General features: G+C 42.1%; 1 non-coding gene across 1 annotated transcript in view; it reads left to right on the plus strand.

The window, feature by feature from the left end:
- LOC103676982 overlaps positions 1–23,499 on the plus strand; it is an 83,023-nt gene that overhangs the window by 54,569 nt on the left and 4,955 nt on the right. Inside the window, exon 2 of the transcript XR_005834331.1 lies at positions 6,992–7,180. This is a non-coding gene — a transcript (uncharacterized LOC103676982). The remainder of the gene's footprint in view (positions 1–6,991; positions 7,181–23,499) is intronic.

The following is a 23,499-nucleotide window of genomic DNA, read 5'->3' on the forward strand; positions in this document are numbered from 1 at the left end:
TATATATATATGTTTATGAGCAGAAGAATATAGTCTGGTATTTCGCAGTGGGGTACCATGCTGGGCTTCATCCATTGCTTAACCTCTGTGGAATTCATTTTCTTCTGTAAAACAGAGATGGTGATACTTCTCTACCTATCCCTTTTTGACACCTGAAGCTAAAATGAAATAATGTGGGGAAATGTTTCAAAGCTTTCAAACTCCTGTGTTACCACTATCATGATGATTCATAACCTCCCTTCCCCCCACCCCTTGAAATATCACCTAATATAGGGTCATGGAAGTTCTTTTCTTGGATAGAGTTAATTACCAAAGAGTGTCACAGCCATCATGAGGAAAGGACACCATGTCTCTGAAGGCATATCAGATCCTCCGGAATAAAAGACGGAGGTCAGTATCTTCAGCTCAGCCCTTCATTTTTCCCAGCCATCGATGAGGACGTTGATAGTGTCTGTCTGCCTTCATATCAAGGCTCTTGAGATGTCAGTACGCACTTACCTTTTATACTCTAGCAACCTGGGGTCAGAACTCGTAAGTATACAGAAATTGCTTTCTAAAAGTGACCAAAGACATCCTAAGTATTTGATTGAATAGCTACTCATCATCCTTATCTCCTGGGCCTCTCTGTCACATTAGATGCCATCCAACTTGTGAAATAAGGTTTGAAGAAACGGAGATGTTTCAATGCCAGAGATCACAAAGGAGAAGAGATTGGACTACATTATAACGGACGACATGTCTCCATCAATTATTTATTTATTTATGAAAGATTTTTTTTTTTTTTTGAGAGAGAGAGAGGGGGAGAAAGTACATGAGCAGGGGGAGGGGCAGGAAGAGCGAAAGGAAGAGAATCTCAAGCAGACTCCCCGCTGAGCGAAGCCTGTCTCCGGGCTCCATCTCATGACCCTGAGATCATGACCTGAGCTCAAATCAAGTTGGATGCTTAACTAACTGAGCCACTCAGGCGTCCCTACATCAATAATTTAAAAAACAAAACGAAAAGGCAAACAAAAACTTGAAAAATATTTGCTTTGTATTTGACAATCCTATTAACATCCTCATATTAAAACTTCTAAATAACATGGGAAAAGATAAACACTCTATTGGGAAAATGGGCAAATATTACAAACATACACATCACCAAAGAGAAAATATAAATATTACACGTAGAATGTTCAACTTTACTAATAAAGTCAGTGGCTAGTTTTCGGTCTCATTTTTTTTTCCTTTCGAAATGTTGGAGAAGTATGTTAAACTTCTTTTGAACAGATTCTGTAAAAAATTCTGATCAACCTGCTCGGAGTCCTTCATGTGGAGACCAAAATGGTGGGCCTCATCTGCACCGTACTTACTTGAGAGTATCCGCTGGGCGTAAGTTTTCCTTTTTCCCAGAATACAATGGCGCATGTGCATCCTAACACCAATCTTGAGAATAGTACTAGCTTGTAAAGTCATGTTTATATCAAGTTATGTTTAATAAAGTGTATCTGCCATTTCTCATCCAATGAGGAATAAAATCTGAGAATGACAGATAAAATCATGTCAGGTCTTGTTGAAAGAATGAGTGATAGGTTATTTAAGAAGGCAAAGAACAAAAAAAGAAATTTCATTTCCATCTAAACACTGCTTTGTGTCGATACTGTAGGTTTGTATTCTTGGCTCAAGGTTATAGATCTTCCCAATGATACATTAGCTGCCGAACATTAAGTCTCATGCCATGTTGCCAAGAGCTTTCTTATTGCCTTGAATATTCTTTCTTTCCCCCTACTCTATTAAAATATGCCCTTTGGGACATGGGTCTGGCAAAGTATTCCTTTTTTTAGAGCTACTCATTTCAAATGGAACTGACATTACAAAGATCCTACAAATGTACTTTTCTGCTCTCATAAATTAGGTACCATTTTACAGAAGAGAAATAGAATCCATGTGTCATATAAAATAAATAATTTAAATTTCAAGCTATTGAGATGCCTACTCTCAGTTGAACTCATTTGTCTGGCTCCGCAGTCCATGTTTTTCTACCTTACTTCATTTTTTGATGTTTTTTTTCCGACTCTGTAACGTTTGTACTGTGTTCATGTTAAAATTTACATGAAGCTTATCATGTGCCCTCAGTGGTCATTGATATGTGTTCTGAGGTGCTTTGGAACTCTGTAGATTGTGGGAACCTTTCCTGATGGTTTCTACTGATCCTATAAAATGATTTACCTACTGCATCTGGAAGCATCTGGAAGTTCTTATCAATCATGAAAATATCGAAGAACTCCCATTCTAAAATGAAGAATAAAACAGGGCATCTGTAAGACCTCATAGAGCAGTGCGATTTTAGGCTAGTGATGGTCACAGCAAGATGACTGTTCTGGAATGTATTTTTATGTTCTGAGCTCTCAGGGGGTTTTATGGCAGTCTTGGAAAGAACTCTTGTTAAGGAATATTCCTGGATAGTCATCCATGCAAACCATATTGAATGCTTCAGCTTGACCCTCTTCTTGGGAATGATCTTTAGTATAGAAATTCTAGGAACATTTGCTTTAATAACATTTGAACATCATGGGTTGCCTAGTCAGGATCAAGTGGAATACAAGGAAAATTGGCTTTCTTCTTTTTTCAGAGCTCACAGTTATGGCAGGGCATATACCTCTGCTGGGTTCAAGGTTTGTCTTTGCTACTTGATAGCTAAGTGACCTTAACAAGCCAGGTGGCATCTTTGAGCCTCCATTCTCTTACCTTAATAATAATCATATTCATAGCACTGGGTTGCACAAGATATTCAAAATAATAAACATGAAAGCATTTTGTAAACTTTAAAAGTAGCATACACAAAGATAAATAATTTAAAAGTGAGCAAATGATCTGAATAGACATTTCTTTAAAGAATACATACAAATGGCCAATAACCACATGAAAAGATGCTCAACATCATGAGTCATCAAAACCACCATGAAATAGCAGTTTATACCCTTGAGGATAGCTATTATGAAAACGATCAGATGAGAATGAGTGTTGTTGGGGATGTGGAGAAATAGAGACCCTCATGCATTGCTGGTGGGAATGTAACGTGGTCCAGATTCTTGGTAAAACAGCCTGGCAGTTTCTTTGAAGCTTAACGTAATTACCATATGATTCAGCAATGTTACTTCTGGTTATATACCCAAAGAAATAAAAACACATGTCCACAAAAACACTTGTATGTGAATGTTTATAGGCATGATTCGTAATAGTCAAAAGGTAGAAACAGCTCAACAGTCCATAAGCCGATGAATAGATAAATAAAAGGTGGTGTATTCGTGGGATAGAATATTTCTTGGCAATAAAAGGAAATGAAGTATTGATACATGCTATTATGTGGATGTACCTTGAAAACATGCTGAGTGGAAGAGGCCAGTCACCAAAAATCACATATTGTATGAAATCAGTTTATATGAAACACTCGGAGTAGGCAAATCCATAGACAGGAGGGAGGTTGGTGGTTGCCTATGGGTGAGAAGGTTGGGGGAAAACAAGAAGTGACAGCTGATGGATATGGGGTTTCTTTTTAGGGTGATGAAAATGTTCTAAAATTGATTTGTATAATAGCTCTGCAACTCTGAATATACTAGCAACTATTATACATTTCAAATGGATAAAATGTATCCTATGTATGTGAGTTATACCTCGATAAAGCTATTATAAAAGTACTATTCAGTATAAGTCATTACAACAATTTGTTCTATTTTTAGATTTGTCCTTTATCACAACCATAATATACCAATATTCTCACCTTCGGCTAAGCTAGAAACAAAAGTACACTATACATTTCTGGTGAACTCTCATATCAAATGTTTTCTTAGGAAAGTAGTTCACAAAGGAATCTCTCCAGCTGAGTTTTACTGCAACAAGTCCTGGGAAAACCCTGTGAACAGTACTGTCTGTGATGTGAGTGTAGGGTAGCATTTGGGTGTGGACTGTTCCAGGTCAGCTTCTCACCTGGTTAGACCACATTCATCGTCCTCTCGTGGAGTTGGTTCAAATCAGTAGAAAATGTCATCAAGGTGAACCCTTCTCTATTCTCCACGTCTCTAAAATAATTTCCCATGGTTCCTGGGGAACAAATCTGCTTTATGTCCAGGATGTTGCTCTTAGAACCTGTATTTGGTGTGTAGGCTTCTAATTTAAACAAAAAGTTATCCCCCCAAACAACAAAACACAAGTCTGCCCCACGACAGTTTGCTCACGAGATTGTAATACATTCTTATTTGTCTTTTCTGAGAACATTGCATGGTCTACAAAGAGAAGAAGTTCTGTTTTATTTAATTTTGTGTCCTGTGGGCTTGACACATAGTCGCGGCTCAACAAGTGGTTTATTGAATGATGGATTAATAAGTGAGTACTGGAAACAGGGTGAGCAGAAATACGGGCATTACCTGACGCATGGGCCACAAAGACAGAGCGGCTCGGGTTTGGGTGAATGTTACTCAGGGCCTTTGCAGGCTGAAGGTGGAGGCTTTTGTTATTCACAAGTTACCTTCTCAGGAAAGTAGAAATTTGCAGTCAACTCGAATTTCACGGGCTTTGACACAGGTGGGATGGTGGGAGCAATGTCTTAGCCACCGAGCCTCCCTGGCCCCCAGCAGGGGATTGGAAGGTAGTGTGTAAACATGGACTCAGCCTCTCATCAAAGGAAGAGGCGGGAAAGAATGACTTGCTGTAATTGTATTCCAGAATTGGGAGATTCTAGAAGGCCTCAGAAGCAGCTCTTGAGAAATATCCGTGATCTGCTCTGCCAAAAATGATATTAAAAAGGAACGAAGGGGGCCACATCAGGCTCCTCCGCTGGGAGCCTGCTTCTTCCTCTCCCACTCCCCCTGCTTGTGTTCCCTCTCTCGCTGGCTGTCTCTCTCTGTCAAATAAATAAATAAAATCTTAAAAAAAAACAAAAAAAGGAGCGGAGGGTAAGCATAAAATCGGGATTGTGATGGAACTGAGTAGATGAGGAGGAACTCACTCTGAGGCTCTGAGGCAGGGGACAGCCCCCCCCCCCCCAGCAGGCCTGCAGTGTGTGGCACCTCAGGGGAAGCCACCGGCCCTTTAGGTCACTGCATTGACTTGGGTTTATCCAGCTGCATTACACACCCCAGAGCCATCATGGGCAGGGCTGTCTCCAATCCACCGCCACCTGGAACGTGTGAAACTTGGTCCAAATAAGATCACTGAAAAGGGTTAAAATCCTACAGGCAACTTTTGCCCTTTTGGGGCAATTTGCAGTGCTGCAGGTAGATTGTAAATGAGCACAGTTCAGAGTTGGTGACCCCTGCCTCTCTCCTCATTTTCACACCTCAGGCAGCAGGATGATATGTGAAGATTCCTTTCTCCTTAGTTTCCCTCCTCAAGAAAGAATAAACCTTTACCTTTCATCCTGTATTACTCGGCTAGCTATTTATACGTAAGGCCAGTGTCCCCTTTCCGAATTTGCAGAGCAGACCCTGATGGGCTGATGCCTTCCTAAGTGTCCATGTTCATGGATGCCGGGAAAGCGGATTGTTCTTGGCTCACGTATCGGAGTCAGGGTGTACCTACTGACCTGGTAACTTGTTTACCTTTGGCATAATGAGGAATTTGAGTATCTTCAACACTAACTCTATTTTGCTCCCAATGGAATAAATATCTCACTCTCATGGGGCTAGGTGTTAGGGAGCCCAAGTCTTTGATGGTTCGTTTCTTATTCAAAGGTGCTTCTCAAGAACAGGGAAGCCCCAGGAGCGAGCTGGCAGTGGGTGTGTGTTGCATGGAAGAGAAGCAGAGTGCAACCATCTGTCTGCTTCATTCTCTGATGGAAGTGAAGACACCCCAGTTCCAGGAGCTGAAGTGTCCATCAGCTAATCAGGAATTTAAGCTGAATGTTACAAAGAGTTGAAACACACGGCAGGGCTGGCACAGGCCCTGGTCTCATTTATTCGTCGCTCAACAAATACTTGTTACCTGTCTAATGGCTGGGAATACCAGTAAGAGTGGGGTGATTCTTTTTTTGCCCTGAGGCATTCATGGTGTATTGAGGAAGACAGAAACAAATCAACAAGGGTTCCAGGTGTTACGAAAGAGGCTGTGAAAGCCAGCGGGGGCATGGGCTGGGCTGGAAGCACCTCACTCACACTCCAGATCCCGGACACCGAGAGAGAGTTTTGACAAAGGCAAATTGAAGGAGCCCCCACCACCATCTCGTGGTTAAGAGGCAAATAAGACATCTTTAACTTAAACTTGAGCATTTGGAGGTATTGAAGACCTGAGTCTCAAACGTAAAGAATACGGGCTCGGAGAGAGACACAGCTTTCCCTGCTGATTCAAAGGAAGCCAACTTGAGCCCCGTGAGGGCTTTTGATGTGGGAAGTAATCGCTGTTTGTTTTCTCTGTAATCACAAAGAATTTGAGCAAAGCCTTTTCAGAGTGATAACAATAGCTATTCTTTCAAATACTCCCTGAATTTCCTACTCTCAGTTAGGTACTTGGTGTATGATTTTTAGAAAAACCTTATAAAATAGTATTGGTTTACCTATTTGGCAGAAAAGAAAATAAAGATACAGAGAGGTTAGCGTAATAATTTAGTCGCTTAGATAGTAAGTTTTGAAGCAGGGTTTTAGTCCATGATGCACAGCCTCTAGAAATCCCTGCTTTTTTGTTGTATGAAACGTGCACATTACAATCGTAATCTAATTTATCAGTGCCTGAACGATGTCTCTAGGTGTCCTCTAAAATGCTGTCCAATGCTTATTTTTTAAGTTTTTAAGAACAAGATTCATTAAACAATTTTAAAGAAAGGAAACAAAAACGTTAAGTTCTAACTTCAGGGATGGCAGGATGTAAGAGCAGGAATAAAGTCTCATTCTGACTTTTGCTATAAAATACTTTACCCGCTTGCACGGCAGTTTCTTTCTCTGGAAATGAAAAGAGGTGAATGAAGTGATCTTATTATACCTCTCTCCTAACTCTAAGATTCTTTTTTTTTTTTTTTTTCCAGGAAAGGAAATGTGACATTTCTGTCACTGATGTGAACCAAGAGAGGGCTTGTTATATTACAGTGATTGTCAAAATCAGACACATTCTTAAACGTGACGGTCAGGGGGAGAAATTCTTCCGGAGACCACACTGCAAGCATTGTTTTGAATTCAGAGTCATGGCCATCCCTTTTCTCTGCAGGACTGTAGAGGTTAGTGCACATTTCTTGGTCTGATGTTTTGCTGTACGGTTCTGATTTAAAAGTTCATTTCCTTGCACACCAGGAGCAGTGTTTGTAGGTCAAGTGCCCAAACTGTGAAATACTTGAACTCTCTAGGAAATACCCTGGGCATGTGATTTAACTTTTGGCTGACTAGGTCTTGAATGGGGGCATTGGAAAATATGAAACAGCGAGAAAGGACCTCCAACCACCGTGCAGGGACCTCATGTTATATCTGGCCTGAAGAGCATATTTAAGAATCTTAATGGTTTTTGCCTGTCATCTCACTTCTTGATTATTACATCCTTTCAGTGCTTCTGCACAAAACTGAATCCGGAGCATATCTGCCTCCTCTGCTCCCGTGCTCAGGAGAGTGAACGCTCTGGGTGAAAAGACACACCACCTGCAGATCAGGGACCTTGCCGACGACAGGTGTCCAGTCTCAGCTGGGTCACCAGAAGTTCCTGTCAGTGCCTGAACTTGTTAAGAGTTGTCCAGGTCCCTCAAAGATTCCCCACACTCACCAAAGTCCTTCTGACCCCGTTTAGGGCCCTCTTTTTATGTCTCAGCAGATGACCTTGCTGTCCCCACACTGAAGACATTTAGGTCCTGGGTAAGCCCTCCATCAGCCACCATTGGGGTACCTACATGCTTCCTTCTGTTCACACCCACACAGGTTCCAACAATCTGTCTTCTGCTCTCAGAGGATGGCTTGCTCCTTTCTCAAGTCCGGGTCCCTAGGACCCCGACCTACGTCACTGCCCTCAGGCCACTCAGAATTCTGTGACGTCTCATTCCTAAGTCATGGCCCCACCTGCCTGCCTCACCAGCCTCTCCCTCCCCAACGTTCCCAGAAAACTAAACGAGCCATTGCCCTCTTTAGACACCATCAAGGCTCTCTCTTCTTTGAGATTTCAAGTGTTCAAGGGAGTGGGCTCGACCCCTCACTTAGCTTTTTTACCTCATACGGGTATCTGGCTTTTGTCCCTGCCATTCCTTAACTTCTCCCACGACCATCACCAGGAGTCCCTCAGGGCCAAGATGCAACTGACCTTTTCTATACCTTCCTGGGTCTGTGTGTTGCACTTGGCTAAGTTGACCACTCTCTCTTTTTAAAAACACTCTCTGTATTTCCTTGGTTTCTCCAATGCTCTGTCCTGCTTTTCTCCATTCCAGCCTGGCTGTGCTTCTCTTCCATATGGGCTTCCCTCCCTCTATCGTCACTTAAAAGTTCACTGAAGGTAACATTGCGGGGCAATGAAGAGTGAGAGTTTCCGAATTAGATTGTCTCTTGCTATTTATGCTTCCATAGATTCTTAACCCCTCTGTGACCCAGTTTCTTCATCTTTTACAATGAAATTAATAATGTTTTGCATTGTTATGAGGATTAAATCAGATAATGCATGTAGAGTACTTAATATGGATTTTTCATTTCAAAGAGAAGATGTAATTGTTATGAGCTAACTTAATTACACAAAGAAGCAATCCAAAATAAAGTATTAAGCTTTCCAGTTTGCAATAGCAGCTCATCGAGATTCCGTCATGCTTCAGGTTTGTCCAAGTGTAAATGTCCTAAGAACTATTTAAAAAATGAAAGGTGCTTTTTCTGAATTTGCCATGATAGAACCAATTCAAAAGTTTAGTTTTAGGGGAACATTAGCAGGATTTCAAAGCATCTGAGACTGTTTTAAAATACCTGGATTTCTAGTTTTGGTGACTACCTAAAGCTTTTTTTAAAAAATATATTAAACTGTTACAACTAAAAAGAAGATTCAAAACCATAAAAAAAATCTCAAAAGAATTTGAATTTTTGGAATCACTCCTACAATTTTTGTTTAACTTTTTTTTTTTTTTTTAAAGATTTTATTTATTCATTCGACAGAGAGAGAGAGACAGCCAGCCAGAGAGGGAACACAAGAAGGGGGAGTGGGAGAGGAAGAAGCAGGCTCATAGCGGAGGAGCCTGATGTGGGGCTCGATCCCATAACGCCGGAATCACGCCCTGAGCTGAAGGCAGACGCTTAACCGCTGTGCCACCCAGGCGCCCCCAATTTTTGTTTAACTTGTCTTTATAATTAAAGCAAACCAGTATCACATTTTTGAAAAAAAATAGGTAAGTTCAACCTTTCTTTCTGATAAGTTAATACAATTACCAGAGAATTATTGGCTCTTATATACAAATATGGTTGATTGCACACTAAGATGTGGAACCCATCATAAATTAGAACAAAGGCCACTAAAATGCTCATAAAAATTGAGATACATGAGTAACAGAAAAATCATACAGTTTTGACTTATATTTCTTCTATTTCTTAGTTGATTCTTTTAGGAAATTAAAAAACTATCAATATTTCAGATTTCTGATGCACATTTTTTCCCTAAATCTCAACTTAACTATTTTTGATCAGCAGTTTATAGACTGTCCTGAGGGTGCATTAACCTTTCAGAATGTTAAAATATTGTTCAGTGAATTTTTTTATTCACTAAATAGTATTTTGGTTCTCTGGATTCTTTGATCTTGGACTAGGCAAAGCATTTCATGTTTTAGGTCCTTTGCCATTTCATGTTTTAGGTCCTTCCCAGGGTGACCAGTTATCTTGATTTGCCCAGCACTGTCCTGGTTCTAGCACTGAAAATCCCTTGTCAAGAGCAATTCTTTAGTCCCAGGCAAACCAGAACAGTCGGCCACCCTAGGCTCAGCCAAATCCTCCATGTGACCTGAGCAAAATTTTCTCCTTGTTTCAGAAAACAATAACAGCAACAACCAATAAACAACCAAACCAAACCAAACCAAAGCAAAACCCCCTCTGTACTTTCAACCCATGCGTCCCCAATTAGAAACTCAAGACATGGATAGCATGTTGCAAGGAGGGAAACCAGGTTTATTTACGTGCTTCATTTCATGTTTCTTTTTCTTACAACCTGAAGCTGAATGTTAAAAGTAAATATTCTCAGATCAAAGTGGATCCAGTTGGGTCTACCTTTTTGAGCATGAGATGTCTGAACGGATTCCATGTTTGTGTCAAGAGCACTTTCATCTTTCCCATCCACTCAGCACTTGGAAACTGGACTTATGATTAAAGACTACAAGCGTCCTTGCATCTGGTAATATAAGAAAACAGTAATAAGAGAGGAGATCCAGCTCCTGACTTTTTGTGGGAAGATTATTCACATTTTGGTTTAATTCTCTTCCCGCTTACCGACCACTGAAAGGTGCATCTTTTACTCCCCCTGGAGGAGACGGAAAATGGCATCAGTTTCTGGGATGTCCCACATCAGGGAGACACAGTGAAAGCTGGCAGCAAGTGGCAGGGCCATTTAGTGACTTCCCCAGCCATCGCTGCTTCGTAGTGCAATTTAAGGTAGATGAATGGTTCACTCTGGGCTCTGGGCCAACTTAGCGGCCCTGGGGAAAATCATTCTCACACCCACGCTTGATGCACACACACACCCCACAACTCTCTTTCCTGCCTCGCAGCCCCCCAGATGAGATCCTTCTACTCGAGGAAGCAACAGGTTCTTTCATTGCCAGTCTCTGGGCTACAAGAATCAAAGAGCAAAATGGATGTTTTCCTCTGAGAACTGGCACTGAACAGAAGGAAGGAAACGACTTCTCCAATTCAAGCATGTTTTAATCTCTGGAGAAGTGGGGACTGGGGAGGGGCAGAGTTGGCTGGGGAATCAGTGGGAAAGTCATAAATTTTGTCTCTTAGCCCGGCAACTAAGATTCTTCCTTTACAGTGCCGCCCACTCCTTTTTCTTTTTTCAAAGAGTTTGGATAATGAACAATCACTTTCTAAATTCTCAAGTTCAAAAATCTCTCCGTGGAGGAAGAACAGGGAGGTTTTGAGTAAATCTCCAAAGGCTGGAGGAATCCTTTACAAACACGCTCAGAAATTTCAAGATTCACACACACCTCATGAATAGTCTGCCCTAACCTAAGCTAAAGAATCTGCCACCGAAGGAAGTCGACAATTCTTTACTTCTTCTCTTTGGTACTTTAAATATTTTCAAAGGTCAACTCCTATTCTTTATTTCTTTTTAAGAACTATCTATCGTGCAAAGATAGAATGAGCAGTAAATACTCTGGTGGTCCACTTTTAAAAACGACTGCCCAATTTGACCTGAACCCGATCATGAGGACACAGTTGGACAAACCCAGATGGGGGTCACTCTATAAGTCAACTGACATGGACTTCTTAACAAAATGTCAATGTCCTGAAAAACTTAAAAAAAAAAAAAAGTGGGCCGTTCTGGAAAAAAGGAGACTTGGGCGATATGACAAGCAAAACAAAACAAACGATAAAACAACAACAAAAAGGAGATTTAAGATGTATGACGAGCAAAACAATTCAATTCTGGGACCACAGAGTTCCCCTCTCATCTCTACTGGTTCATAAGGAGCTTGTAGCTCAGTACCCACTAAGAAGTAGAAATAAAGTCTAGGTTCAATGGACACACTGTTTCCTGTGCTATAAAGGGATCTTTCAAATATGAAGAGCTTTAGAACACTTGCACTCTGGATTTTGATTGTGGCAATGATATTGTGATCATGAAGAATTCCTTTACTCTTAAGAATCACATGCGGAACTATTTAAAGGCAGAATGTCTTGATGTTTCCAACTTACTGTTTTTTTAAACAGTCAAGACAGATGAAGAGAGAGAGAAGGCAAATGTTAAACAAGTGAACAAACTTCAGCTTAAATATCGATTAGGAGCTCACCTTGGAAGGACACCCTATTGCACATTGCTCAAGGCCACGCAAGTCGACAAGTTCACCATTCGGCTGCCGAACCTCCAGCTGTTCCCACAGGTTTTAAAGATTTGCCTGTAGCCCAGCTTCCATTCAAGCTCCATTCAGGCTAGCAGGAAGAGCTTTACTCTCAAAAGGTGTGTCGGAGCAGAAGAATTTCCTACAGATGTCCCTTAGAGAAAGATTCCAAATTCGTTTCTCTCAATTAATTTTTCGATCAGTTTCTACACCCATCTCATTATATTTTTAATTTAATTTGCAAATAAAATGGCATTTGCGTTTTCCTGAGTAACTTTTCCCCTTCAATTACTTCTCATTTCCATTTCTAGAATCTCAATTATGTTATGATATGACGCGCCACAATAATTGCATTGTAAAAAGTCATGAACCATGATAATAGGGAGGCTATTCATAAAGATATTCGCTCACTGTCTATTCACACTAAGGGCCCGATTCATAAATTTGAAAGAAAAATGCCATGATTCTGTGAGCTAGTGGAGAATCTTTGTTTTAATAGGTCATATGGCCCAGGGTACCCGGCCTGTTCACGTGTGGGAGTTTTGAACACAGTTTTTAAAGAAAGCCTTTGGGGCCCCCCATTTTAAAAAAATACCAAAAGTAGTTTGATATAAATTCACCTTTGTTTAAAGAAAGGATCCTTGGTCCATAAATCTGAGCGTTCTATTCTTTTTTTTGGGTCGCTGTTTTTGAGCGCCTGACAACACATGGGTCCGTAAAGACTGATTTTCAGCAGCTCCTTGGCAAGATGGGTGACTTCAAAGTTTTGCCCCCATTCATCAATACCTTTGAAAGACTCACCTCTCTATTACTCAGTCTTTTGCCATGTGTACTTGAAGGACCAATATTCTTTTCCCAAAAACCATTCCGTAATTCAATTAAGTTCCTTTAGCATCGCCATGCTGGCCACTGTGCAGTGCAATGTAAGGGAGAGATGGAGGGGGAAAATGTGAAGTGAAGCCCTCCTGGCTTCTCCGGAGATTGTGACTGGCAGGGAATAGAAGATACATGTACACGTTATTCTTACCTTACCTATAGTATGATATGTAAGAGATATGAATGGGAATTATAAACAAAGTATTGTCCTGGCTTCCCTACACATTGTTCTGGCATAATTAAAGGCTCCTTCCTCATGATTCAGATGCTTTGCACCCTTCGCCCAGAGTAGTGCAGCTACTACTGCACTTCATTGTGGTTAGTTGGGTTACCAGCCCAGAGTGGGAGTTTCTTGAGTTAATTCCGTGACATTTCATTTAATACTTTAGCACCTATCAAATTTTGTGGCATGTGGTAGAGCCTTGAAAATTTTTGTTGCATAAAATGAATGAAAGGATGGATAAATGATGATCATTGAAAAAGCCTGGATGTCTATAAATTCTGCCATGATCAGATTGATGCAAGCTTCAGTCTTTGGAGGCGTTTGGTTTCAATATGTTACTGATACTGCTTTGTGAACCCAGGGATAAAATCACTATGGTAAGGACAATGAAAAGGAATTCAATTGTCTCATCTAGATTTTTTTTTACTGCTACTTTTCTTCATTTGTAAAAAACTGAACACTAGAACAAGTCTTCAGCTCTACCACCATGATTTTAGAAATTAGTTTCTATTCCTCCACTCTGTACTTGCTCAATTTCTGGTCCAGTTTGATAGTGTCCTTATCAATTCCCTGTAGGATAAACCCTATCCTAGGTCAACAATTCAGTTGTGGGCCCACAGAGTTCCTCACCAATCTCTACTGGTTTGTAGGGAGCTTGTAGCTCAGTACCCATTAGGAAGTAGAAATAAAGTCTACATTCAATGGACACACTGTTTCCAGTGCTATAAAGAAAGCTTTGGAATGTTTTTCAAATATAAAATATAAGAGCTGTAGGTCCATCTGATTACTTGGGTAGGAGAGGGAAGGATTAACTCACTTTCAAATTACTTGGGTTAAAGGAATATTGTTATAGAGAGTAATGTGTAATACAGAGATGGCTTAAATTAGGTGTCAAAAGGACAAAGCTATCAAATGACTTATAAATCCTGGTACTCAAAACAATGAATGAGTGACAAAGAAAATAAGAAAAATACACTTTTTCTCACTGGAGAAGATGTGAAGGAAATGGCAGCAAGGGTATAAAATGCCACCGGTGGCTTCTGCCTCTTTGTGGTATAGACGTTTAGATGGTTTGAGTGGCAGTTAAATGGAAGGTGCTGTACATACGTTATCTATCATCCTCACAAAACTATACATTAGGCTGTATTTCCCCCGGTTTATAGATGGACTAACTGAGTCTCAGGAAGGTTAAATAACTTGGCCTAGGGAGACACACCTGGAAACCAAACCCAGATCTATCTCACTCCATGAGTAAAATATCTACATGAACTTATGAAATTAATAAAATGAATGTCTGACGGTGACCTAATTAAGGCATTTAGTGGTAACAAGCTTGATAAACGGTAGCGTAGCCTCCCCATTAAACCAGGTCCGACCTCAGCATTTACAGCCTCTGGATGGTCTTCAGCATGAGACGAGATCAGCATTCTCTCCATCTTTCCCCAACAGGTCTTGTGTTAACGAAAATCACGAGATCAGATCTATGTCCCTGAGTGAGCTTAAGTTTTGCTTGTTTGTTTGTTTTTGATCTCTCTCAGTGACACTGGACGTTTTAGCTTTCCTCTGTTAGCAAAATGTTTTTTTTTTTTTTTAAAGAATTTATTTATTTATTTGACAGAGAGAGACAGTCAGTGAGAGAGGGGGAACACAGGCAGGGGGAGTGGGAGAGGAAGATGCAGGCTCCCAGCAGAGGAGCCTGATGCGGGGCTCGATCCCAGAACGCTGGGATCACGCCCTGAGCCGAAGGCAGACGCTTAACGACTGAGCCACCCAGGTGCCCCTGTTAGCAAAATGTTTTAACCATGTTATAAGAATCTCAGGTGTAAGGGACATATATTATTTTGGAGGTTCTTCTGGTTGCACATGAAATTCTTAAGGCTGTCTCTTCTGTAAGATTGGCTACAGAGTCACCTGTGTATTAATTACTCTGTGTATAATTATTCATGGACGATATATTTACCAAGTACCTTCTGTCTGTCAAGCATTATGCTAGCTGCAAGATAGGCTACATAATTTGCAAGTCCCAGTTAGAAATAAAAAGGTAGGTTCCCTTGTTCAAAAATTAAGGATTTTAAGATGACCCCAGCAGAGCATTAAGTCAGGTGTAAAGCTCTTTTTTTTTCTTTAAGATTTTATTTATTTATTTGAGATAGAGACACAGCCAGCGAGATAGGGAACACCAGCAGGGGAATGGGAGAGGAAGAAGCAGGCTCCCAGAAGAGCTGGGAGCCTGATGCGGGGCTCGATCCTAGGACCCCGGGACCATGCCCTGGGCCGAAGGCAGATGCTTAATGACTGAGCCACCCAGGCGCCCCATGGTATAAGGCTCTTCTAAAGTTTCCATGCAACTGTAGAGACGAGGCTTCTCTGAAACTTACCCTGGCTAGGAGCTCAGGATGTAGATGTGAGTAGAAACTACTCTTGCCCTCATGGGACTCATGGTCTACTAGGAGAGACAGATTAGAAACAAACAATTACATCAAATATTTTGATTATTTGGTAGTAATTGAAACACAAGGGTAATAATAATTACATACTAAGTACTCCAAAGGGGGGAAGAAAAACGATTCTCGGAGATAGTTTTTCAAAAGAATGGGACTTAGGCCTGGGCTCTGGGAAAGATTTACAGAAGTAATGTTTAAAAGATGGGGAGAAGTAAATGAGGAGTCCCTCAGGTCGACCAAATATTTCATCAGTACACGCTCAGGTGTTAGGTGGAGGGCCTTAGTCCGTCCTCGAACTGGATGAAGGACCCCGTATATGGGGGACAAAGGGAAAGGGTGGTGGGAGTTAGGACCACAGAGGTAAATAGTGTTCAGACACTGGGCAGTACGTAGCCTTGTAGGTCTGGGGAAGGATTTTGGTCTTTTTATCTTAGGGACAATGCGGAACCCCCGAAGGGGCAGGCAGTGGCGGGTCTGAGTAACAGAAAGACTGGAAGGTGGGGCGAGGAGACGAAGGGCCACTGCTTAGGAGGCTGTGGTGGCAGACGAGCCCAGAGAAGTGATGGCTGAGCCTGGGACGGTGGCTGAGGCGATGGGGAGATGCGGCTGGCGTTGAGGGGTGAGCAGTTTGGGCAGGCCCCTGCAGAGGGCAGGGGAAAGCAGAGGGCTGCTTGGGCCACGAGCATGCTACTGACAGCTGTTTAAAATCAGGGGCCTGAATGATGTTTTGCTTGGCCTTGCCCTTCCTAGAAACGACTCAGAAAAATGGGATAAATACATATTTGAAACATGAGAAAGGATGAGAAACTTCCCTCTTCTACTAATCCATCTCAATTTGGGGGAGAGAAAGCTCGGTGATTTCGTTTAGTCCCTTGAGTAGAGAGAGCAGCGGGGGGTCCAAGTTGGAGGTTTGAAGCCTCGTCTGGGTCTCCAGACACACGTGTGTTCTGCCGTGTTGGATTAATCCAGCGCGGAAGCGAGTGGCTGGAACAGCCAGAGCACAGAATTTTCACTGTGTTCGCTCTTACCGAAGGGACAGCAAGTGCCTTTGCAACTGTTAGCTCTCCTTGAAAAGGGACGTCTGACCATTTGGGGAAGATCTGTAGAGATAGGAGGGCTCACAAGCAGGTCTTGCAAAAATTCTTTAATTAAAACTGGCCATCGAAAACCAAAACAGAGCAAAACAACCGGTTTCTTTGATATCATTAAGTAAAAAAATCATAATGGAGCCCTCTCAGTCTTTTGGGCTGAGAAACAAGAGGGTAAGAACCAACTCTGAACAAAATCACAGCAGGAGTCCCTCTCCCTTCTCTTTCAGTGAGCCTGCTCTCCTCCCCACTGGACTGCTGCTGTGATTCCTATTTCTTTCCAGATGCTCCTTTCCCAGGGACCGAATCCTCACCTACTCAAGGAATCATCCTACAACATTATGCTCCCCAGAGTAATATTTGCAAGCCCATGCCTGTTATATCAGGAAAAAAATGCATTTGCAGCGTGGCATTTCAAGCCCCCTGCCAATGCACAGTGATCTCAGAGGTTTGCCAAATCCTTGCAAAGCTGGCCCTACCAGGGGTCACTGGTATCAGGCCTAGTTGTGTGCCTGTCATGTGCTAGGTAGAGTATAATTACTTAGTAAATCCTATTAAATTGAAGCCCAGTATTATTCATTTATTAGTGGTATAGGTGATTTGGTGAACTACATCCGTAATGAAATCCTATTTGAATTTCACGATCTCCTGCCCCACTGACCTATCAGAATCGCGAACGAGCTCCGCTAACAAACCCTTGTGTGACTCTTCGGTGTTATGCATTATTTCCTTTTCTTCGGCCTCACTCTTGCAGAGAAATGACCAGAAATTAGATACCAAGATGAAAAATAGGAGAGGCCACATATGGCCTTTTTGATCTTCAAACAATTGATGCCTAGTAACACTAGAAGAGCGAGTGACACAGACCTGCGTGAATATTTTCTTTTCTTCCATGTGCACATCATTCGGTTATCATAATCAGCGTGGATGCTTTGGGGTTTATTAAAAACAACACCAACACCAGCATGCCTATTGTTATGTTCTCTGTGATGTCAAGGCCAGTGTTTACAAATTTTATAAACTGATTTGCCCTCCATGAGACAATTCGTCTTAGCTACTTTTACTCCACTGTTCCTAAAATCATCATCCTACAAATCTCAATGAATCTAAGTGCATACGGATGCAGATCTCATTTGCATATGCTTCTCATAGTCCTAAGACTTCCCAGGAGCAAAAGGAAAGTGATGCAGATTGACTGGTTTCTTGCTGGCCATCAAGGTTAGGATCGCGCGTGGTGAGGGCTGGGGCTGCAGTTCCCGCGGAGACACGGTAGATGGCAGTGTGTAACACAGATTCCTGAGCTCTCGCCACCCGTCCCAGGGCGCATGACTGGGAGGAGATGGAGTCTCCTGTTTTTTTCCGGCCCAGTAAGAGGAAGAGGTTGTCCTCCTAGGAAACGATTTCTCTGCATAAACTTGGTTTTGCTGAATCAGTAAACTGCAGTTATTTGAACTGCTCTGACCCTCAAGAATGGTAAGCTTCTTCAATTTAAGTCTGCAAAAAGTCTGAACTTCAAAACTCTTCTTCAATGTGTGGCATAATCTTTCAGTTATATGATGTGCAGACCTTCCCATGCTTCATATCTTATTAATCCCTAAAACAAGATCACACTGGGAAAACTACAGATAAGCCCTTTGGACATTTCATAAGTATGTGCTGAGTATGCCAGGACTCTGTGGTTTGACCCTTCAGCATCATGAGTAGACTAATTTGAGAATTCAGTGTCTACTTGCAAAGGCCACGTGCAATTAGGTGACTGTGTTTTCTTTGATTATTTTAAAGCATTTTTGTTTTTGCATATTTCTCCCCAAATTTAATGTTCATTTTTCATAGTCCTAAAAGGTACTTAAAGTATTAAAGTTTTTATTACAGAAGAGATAGACATCTAGCTTTGTTGAAGATTTAAAAACTGTGAGTACTTTGTTAATAAGCAAAGAAATCATTTTTAATATGCTGCTCATTATTAAACACTAGGAAAGGAGACCTTGGTTGACACCCATAGCAGATATTTTTAAAAAGGGCCTTTCCCTAGGATAGGAGCTCATAGAAGAAAGGAGAAATGTTATATGTAAATCATGTACAGCACTTAATTAATAATTTAAGTAGACACGCATTCATGCTCACACTTTCCCAACCTTCCCTTCTGTCTGGCTTTGCTCCGACCTCTGTTTTGCTGTGTGTGTGGCCTGCCTGGCCTTTCCCACCTGGACAAATATGCTACATCATATTTATTTTTCCAGATCTTTGTCCATTTAGATTTCAGACCTCCACAGTCTCCTGGAACTCCTAGCTTTGGCTTTCTTTGGCCTGACTCGCTCTGCCGGCACACAGGGCCCAGTTAGGCTGAAATGTTAGGTCTTCTCAGAGTTGCCTCCAGTGCACCGGAGGCTTTTGGATTCCAGAATTATATTGTTGATTGCAGGGGCCTCTTTCCTTTGTGGTTTCAACACAACTTCTTTTGGGGATTGCTTTTTCCCTTCCTTTGAATGCTGGCGTTTCTCAGAGTTCTGCCCTAGGCTCTCCTCTCCCACACTGCAGACTTCAGGGGCAAACCCAACCACTTTGCTGCCCTCTAGTTACCATTTACATGTGTACAAATCCCTTCTGCTCCCCTCACATCTACAGAGACATGTAGATGTCTTGCTATTACCTGTTGTAGGGGCATGGGTAGAGTAGTTAGTACATTATTTGTGGTAGGAATACATGAATTAATCAGTACATTCATTGCAAACTATCAGTCCACAATACGTGCTAGATGCTTTCTGTGGATAGCATCAATAATTGGAATTATTTTAGGGTGGGAGAAAGTCTTGGTTAGAAAAATAAAGCTACACCAATTACTTCCATTTCATTCACAGAGGAGAGATGACTTGATATTGTTTTCAAAGGCCTTTGATGCTATTTTAAGAAATGAGCATTAAATGGTATGAAGGTTCGGAAACATACCAAGATATGTTGTCCTTTGTTATCTACATGTAGACGTGCTTAAAAAGATATACGTGTGACCAGCAGTCCGTCATGCACCACAGAGTGCCTTGTCTATTTCTCAATGTTATTTACCTTGTCGTCTATTTGTCCTGACTCCCTTACTTATGCTGTAACATACAAATTGTCAGTTGTTTCAGTCCTGGTTTTTGGATCCGCTTAGTATTTAGCAGAAGATAGCAGGTACTCGATCAATATCTGTGTGCAAGGCGTGAGGTGTTGCTGGCTCTTCGAGCGCGACAGTTATATTGCTTTGTTTATTTGGATTTCCCTCATGACAATGGGCAGCTTGCCACTAAGACACTGTGCTGTGTTAAATGAGAGCTAAATGAAAGATCTGACTGCACAATGCACCCCAGGCTGTGTTCACAGGACTGTGCTGACTTCACTAACCAGTCGTTACCATTTCTCATTCTGCAATGATACTATGCTAAGTAACTCACAAGCAAACAAACAAGCTAATGCCGAGGCATTCAAGTACACCAAGGACATTTAGAAATACAGAAGATCCAATGAGTCATCTCCCTCTCTTCAGTTAGGTGATAAACTATCAATAAAATGCAAAATATGACAGAAAATGTGGATGGCATCCAGGGTTTTCAATCCCTAGATGAAGTCTGATGCGTTACTATGACTATCAAGATAGCATGGATTTGTAATTCCAGAAGCTAAAAAAATTAAGTTAGCTTCTGTTTTAATCAGACTTCAATTGTATTGGATTGTATGCATAAAATATAAAAATACACCCTGATGTGACCAGGGTAGAAGTTGATTTCTGTCTCATGGGAAAGATGGCTGGAGGTAGGCAATCAGAGAGGTACAGTAACGCATGGAGGGCACACAGCTTGATGGAGTCTTAAATTCATCATCTGAGAGCTTAAGATGGTAACAGATGGTAACAAGATGGTAAGATGGTAACCTACTTCATATAGAGCTACAAGAATTTAATGCTAGGAACCAGGTGAAGTACTTAGAAAAACACCTGGCAGAGAGTAAGTGCTCACTAGGTATGATTTACTAAATGTGAGGGAACCACAAATGAGTCAAGTGACCACATTAATAAATGTGTAACTAGCACTGCGGTGATACACGAAGGAAGGGTGCAGGGTACTGTGAGAGGACATAACAGGGGTTTCCAGCCTCGTCTAGAGGACAGTGCCTCACGACCCAACACCCCGGCTGTGTCTGAATGATGGGTGAATAGGTGTTAGCAGGGTGGTTAGCAGGGGCTGGTTCCAGTCAGAGAGAACCAACTCTTCTGAATAGTGAAGGAGCACAGGGAAGAAATGAAAGAGGGTTCGGGGTGTCTGGGTGGCTCAGTTGGTTAAGCATCTGACTCTTGATTTCAGCTCAGGTCATGATCTCAAGGTCGTGAAATCGAGCTGCATGTTGGGCTCTGTGCTGGGCATGGAGCCTGCTTTAGATTCTCTCTCTCTCTCCCTCCGCCCCCTACCCCAGCTCACAAGTGTGCATGTGTGCGCTCTCTCTTTCCAAAAAAAAAAAAAAAAAAAAAAAAAAAAAAAAGGAAGAGAGAGAGAGAGAAAGAAAGAAAAAGAAGGTTTTATGTCTAGATTTTAGAGGGTGAGGCTGGAGAGAGGGGCAGAGGCCAGGAGGACATGGTAGGGACCTTGCCGCCTATCTGAACAGTGATGGGAGCCACCAAGGGGGATGAATTGGTGGAGGAGGGCGTTACTGTGCTGGATCTCTGCCTCGTTTCCTGAGCCAGACTGGCAGTCTCTGACCTCTGTGAGGCTGGTAAGACTCACGCAGGACTGCGGCGCTTCGCCTTCATCCACCTCCATTCCCAAAGCGGGGGCGAAGCACAGCACGTTTTGAGAGATTTGCAGGCTGCGTTTGATTCATACATTGAATGTCAGCTAATTAGGTGCAAAGGAAATTTATTTTGACTCAGACTTCCTCACCTACACAAAAATATTTTGACAGTCCGAATCTGGAGGAGAAAATCTATGGATAATCTGAAAACACTTACATTTGGCTCTGGAAACCACAATAGATAAACAGCTCAAGGGGCAGGTCACATGTGCGTCCCCGCTCCTGCACACCCACCACTCACTCAAATTCATACTGTCCCCTCTGGCCTTTGCTCCACATCTGGGACCTACAAGCTGAATGAAGGGTGGGCCCCCTGGGGGTGACGAAGCATTACTCCTTCATTTGAGGGTGGGTGGCCTAAGGTCACTGACACATAGAGACTCGGGTTAGAGCTTGTTATTTTTACAGACAATTTGCTGTAGAGAAAGACCTCTGTTGCCAGTTCTTGTACAGAGAGGATCACACTTTGTGAACAAAACACATACACATTCCATTTTTTTCTCAATATTTTGGACAAAAAAATAAAAACAATTCGAAGGAACAAAAAGTAAGAGGTCCATTAATAGGATCAAAGTAGGGATGACTTATCAAATATGTAACGATGGCGTCTAACCATCTGTGGCTTTTTTTGTAGTCTGTTCTTTAAAATGAGGGCAGAAGTGGGACATTCGGCATAACAGCCCCCCCCCCCCCTTTGTGAAGGTCCGAGTTACAACACTTTGCTTTTACAAAAGACCTACATTAGTGCCTGTCTTCACTAACAGAAAGAAATCCAAAGAGGATTTTCGCTTTATAAAAAAAAAAAAAAAAGGTGAGAAGCGAAAGTCGCGTTCAGCATTTGCTCTGCGGCAGCCGCTACAGAGACAGCGCACTGCGAACGAGCGGCCACCGAGCTCCTTTCCTGGGACCCACGCTCAGCGTCTCAGCCTCCAGCCGCCGGAGCTTTGACAGGTGTCTGTGAGCCCCGGTGCTTTATTTTGTGCCTCCATTAGCAACACGTGCCCTAAGGTATCAGAAAGGCCTAAGAGGTTATTTTCTTGAGTCTGGGGACACTCAAAACATTTTTCATCTAAATTAATGGGAATCGCTTCTTCACTGCACACCACGTCGACTTAGGGAAGTTTTCACCGGAACGTTCTACTTTTGGAGAGTGGGGGAAACCTGGATTCTAAAAGTGCCGAAAAGATTTTCTTTGTGGATTTTGCCAGGTCTGCAAAATAGGATCCTTTGGAAGGGGAGAGTGTGGGCACTCTATTATTTTGGTGGCATGAATAATTCAGAGAGGTGCCCTTCATCTTCTGCCATTTAGACAGATGGGTCTATCTTAATGGAACCAGGCAGCGGAGAGCAGGGTAGGACGAGGTTTGGCGACAAGGGGAGGTTGCTGCGGATGGGAGCGCTCTGTGAAAAGCCGCCCCATTGTAGCTGCTCCCTTTTGAAACATACAAACTGTGTTTTGGGCAAACGCATCATCTCATCATCTCCTTGCAGGGATCTTAGATTCCTGATAGGGCTGACTGTGCCCGGCTCCCACCACCCCCCAGCCCCCCACTCCGCCGCACCCCGGGCTGTATCTTATCGAACTAGCATGTGTGAAAGTCGATTTCGTTTTTAATCAGGGAACTATGGAAACAAGCTTATTTTGTGATTTAATCTTAACTCATGGAAGCACTAATGATAATTAAAAATGGCTCTAAAACTTAAAAAAAATTCACGCACATTTTTGATAAGTTGTCACGAGAGTACTAAGGTATTATAGATAAGTGGCTCCAAGTATTTTCAGCACTTGAAAATGAAAAAGGACATTTCTCACTCAATTCCGCATTACGGTAGTAATGAGGAACCTGGGAATTAAAGTATTTCTGGGGAGGAACTATTTCTCCCTGCAGATAAAGGCTCAGCAACAGCAACTAATCCATGAATGTTCAAGCCACAGCCAGAGCTGGCTGAAAAATGGAAAATCAGCGAACAATGATGCTTTTCGTGATAAATGTCTGTGGAGGGCCTGGTAGATATTAGTGACAGAGAACAACCTGAGTTGGTATCATTAGTGCAGTTCAATAATTTAAATAGAAAAAAACGAAAAGATCC

This window comes from Ursus maritimus, unplaced genomic scaffold (genome assembly GCF_017311325.1).
Source record: "Ursus maritimus isolate PB19 unplaced genomic scaffold, ASM1731132v1 scaffold_13, whole genome shotgun sequence".
Classification (NCBI taxonomy): Eukaryota; Metazoa; Chordata; class Mammalia; order Carnivora; family Ursidae; genus Ursus; species Ursus maritimus.